We start from the raw sequence: 3972 nt of genomic DNA, 5'->3' as shown, positions 1-3972 counted from the left end.
AACCTCCTTAGCATTTTTTAGTTATACAAATTGTGTAGCATTACGAGCATGTTCGATGTTTACCGCACGAATTAATCGAGGGACGAGTAACTAACAGATTTGCTTAAATTCACGTATGATAAATCTGTTTCGTATTCGTTCATTGGAACTTCACGAGTGCCAAGTCTAAATAATTATAGTCTCGTGTTGATGCTTCTTCGTTTCAAAATGGCTGTAGTGTTCACTACAAAAAAATCGCATCGGATTCCTTACCACAGCCTTCATAAAAACATCAAGCACTCAAGTTGGAAAAACTAAAAGTAATAAGTGATTGTTGCTATTAACTAATACTGGATAATAGTGAACGTGTTGCCGCATTATTATTCTTATGATTATATTGTTATGGTATTATTTCACTGCAATCTGAAGTACACATTGTATTTCCTCCATGGTAAAGTATATGTGTAAGTTAGTATCCTTTTCAGTTATTATCCATATCAGAATTATACAAGCTGGAAGCTTTTCAAATGAACTTTTTAGAGCCTCTGCTAATAGGCGCCACGATATCCATTCTAATAGCAGTGAACAGATACCGATCTGTTGTATTATTCAGATCGGCGTACGCTCGCACCTGGTCTGTATCTGGGTGTCCGGCTAGCCATCCTGTAGAAGACGCGCTATGATGGGTGTATACGTGCAATCCTATCATCATAACGTCAAACATTTTTACCGTGATGTGCATGATAATAGTGAGCATTTATATCGTACACTATGCTTCGCGTGTCATTGTGAAATAGTCAAAAGTGGATCTTGTCTTCTGCTTGTGTCGCATAATAGATTTTTACAATGTAGTAGTCCTTCATGATAGTTTTCATCATATATATATATTGTCACGTTTATACAATCTACACGGTAGATTGACCTGTTGTATTACCGCTCTTAGGTTATCTTAGTGTTGTTCTCTGGTTTCACGTAAAAAAAATGCGTGATGTCCAAGCTGGGACTTCGTCGCACGCCTCGTTGTTCTCGTGCGGTCGTTTCCCATTTCAAGTAGGCGGTCACCCATACGCCGCTCCTTTTTCCATTGATTGATTGATTGATTGATTCCGCACGTTTAGACCTGTTACTCCATCCAGCTTGATTTGTTCGTCCTAAACTCTGTACCAGACGGGTGTATTGTTGCTACGTTATCAAATTTTTGTTAGATGCATTGCTGAACGCATTTTCCTAAGGTACGTATACTTTTTAAACTGCGTTCCTATAACGAAGCATGCGTAATAGTGAGAATAAATCCAGTGGATTACAGTTAATGCTTTCGACATGTCATCAGTGCGCAAAACTTTGAATCTTACGGAATCCTTGGCGAATTAGTTCCATCTCAAGCAAAATGTTTAGAAATATCGAATCCACTTATAGACTATTCATCGAAACCAATAACAGAAATTTGAAGAGCACCGTGAGATTCTTCTTCCCCGAAGCACAGTCTGTCCATTTTCTTACAGGCAATGCCCATTTTGGTAGACGCCTTGGTACACTGCTTCCGTGCATTTTGTCATTTCTATATTTTCTTAAAAATCGCATTAAATATAGAAATGGAATATAACCGAAAAAAAGACAACGTATCTTTGGTACTCTATTAGGTTACGAAACCGGGAAGTTCGTGCAAGAGGATTCATAGAATTTCATGGAAGGCATGTCTGATGTCACGCGCCCTTGCATGTACTCCGACGGCGACGGGATACGGTAAGACTCGTAAGTATTGGTCGCTGCCGTACGCTTAAGCACTGCTATCGCTTGAACTATGTTTGGCGCCTCTGTGGACGATGAGTGAAGGATCAGCCTTGTTGGTAGCCGTATAGTCGTTATCGACATCTGTGCGCCGCTGATACCAGGTGCGACAAGTCAGGCCATGGCAAAAACAATGCCGCCTCTTCTAGTGGCAATAGCTTTTAATAAATTAGAATCAGATTTAACGAGTTGACGTCGAAGCGACGTGCAGAGCGTACAGATGATGTGCTTGAGCCCTGTAAGTAAACCGGATGGCTGCGGCGTACGTTTCTATAGGCATAGGCGACCATTAGTATGTATCTGATTAAATAATCTATATGGATGCACATCAATGTAAATGTATACTGTGACCTCTATCTTGCTACTTCCAAACGTTGTCAAATGCTATCTTCTACCCAACTTGTGTTTTGAACGGGTCGGTATAAGGGTAGCGTCGAAGTTTTTACATGGTTACATGATTTCAATATAACTTCAACAACGTAAATTTCACGCAAGTTATCAAATGTTCGTTTGACATTTGGAAGCCTGCCACCAAGGCAACATTTTTTAGATGGGCATGTTTTTTTTTATTCCTGGTGATGTTTTCTTGATACAGATTTCGTTTCATATAAGACATATCGAATTCTTGAGCCAAAAGAACAAACATGTTAGTGCTAGCATACACTGAAGCGTAAAAAGAGGTTTGTTAAAACAGTTTATTGGTTCCGATGTAGCTATTCGACTCGTGATCTGAAATCACCGATCTCACCGAACGTCAGTACCAACTTTAAATCTTGGTAGTTCACCATTGCATCTGGCTTTGCATCTAGAAGATGAGCTATACGAGTACATAAGACGCTTAAGCTTGTTGAATGTTGTAGAGTAACACGCACTTGATAAGCACAAAAGCTTTTATTAAGCTAAATATGATATAAGGTAAACATTTCCACAGAGTTACGCAACAATTTTAAGTGAGGAATATTGGAAAAATAGTTTGTACAATATTATTATTAGCTTATCTGGGCCTAGTTAGTAGTATATATCTGTTGTCCTTGCTTTGGACCACTTTTACTTCTATAAGCCAATGCTAAAATGGTCTCGTTCTATATAGAATGGTATCAACCGTATAATATAATTCAGGTAAAAATTTCAGATAGAGATACGGCAGGCAGTTTTTTTGTCAGGTCGATGGACCAACCGTTAACCAACGATTACCAGGTGTGGATTCTATTCTGGAGATGAAAATTGACTTTGAACCTCCATTACGGATACATTCGAAGAGCACAAGAATCCGCTTCTAACCTGAGCTCAATTCGCGAAATGAATCAAGCCCCATCTCATCTCATAATGTAACTTTAATAACTTCGCCTTTGTATTTTCCTAAATAAAAAAACGACGACCAAGGTAAGAACGAAACCAACCTTAGATCACACGTTATTTTACAAAGCGTGAACATCTCTATTCGGGCCACTTATCTGGCTAGGGTCGAGTAGCCCGAATAGATTGTCGGTTTATTGCTTGATAATAGTAACATTAAATTTCGTACACCTTTGAACGTTGCTCAGTATTTACTGGAATTGATTTGCATTGGCCAATTATAATTCGTATAGGTCTTTGCAGCTGTCACCTTTGCGATTAGCCGAGAACAGAAAATAGCCGGCGTTATGAACGATGTCCATCTGAAAGCCACCCATCGATAATTTCCGATTTCGATTTTTAGTTTGCTTTGTCGTTAGAAAAATCGAAAACGTCAACGAGGGATAGAACTTCTACGTTTACTTCAAAGAAGACGTCGTCATCATTTCCGCTATCATCTTGAACATCGTTGCTCAGTCGCAACGACTTGGCCGTAAGCATTTGACGCAATGGCCGTAACAGCTAACAGACGTATGTTACGCCTGAAACAAAAAGAAAAACATAAATACAGGGGTATCTGGGGAACGAGAACTGAAGAAGGGGAAGGGGTATACACGTCACAAATGTCATGTCATGTTGTTTCGCTTCTTGTCCGTCGTATCTCGACGTCTTTAGCTGAGGTAGTGAAAGCCTGGATGGCCAAATTTTGATTTTGCACTTATTTTTTCGGGTTGCTTTTTGCTCATCTTCTGTGTAATAATTAGTCATCGACTAATGGCAGAAGGATTGAGTTGGATACAGTATAACCAATGACGAATCAATGTTGCCTTGGTGTATAGAGACGGAGGAAATGGACAACTTTATAATGCT

The 3972-nt window shown here is 39.4% G+C and overlaps 1 long non-coding RNA gene across 1 annotated transcript in view; it reads left to right on the top strand.

Annotated features, from left to right (window-relative positions):
• LOC111263079 (uncharacterized) overlaps nt 1–3972 on the top strand; it is an 8206-nt gene that overhangs the window by 309 nt on the left and 3925 nt on the right. Inside the window, exon 2 of the long non-coding RNA XR_002682011.2 lies at nt 1620–1731. This is a non-coding gene — a long non-coding RNA (uncharacterized LOC111263079). The remainder of the gene's footprint in view (nt 1–1619; nt 1732–3972) is intronic.

Source organism: Varroa jacobsoni, unplaced genomic scaffold (assembly GCF_002532875.2).
Source record: "Varroa jacobsoni isolate VJ856 unplaced genomic scaffold, vjacob_1.0 scaffold_731, whole genome shotgun sequence".
Taxonomy (NCBI): Eukaryota; Metazoa; Arthropoda; class Arachnida; order Mesostigmata; family Varroidae; genus Varroa; species Varroa jacobsoni.
This window is presented reverse-complemented; position numbering and strand designations above follow the sequence as displayed.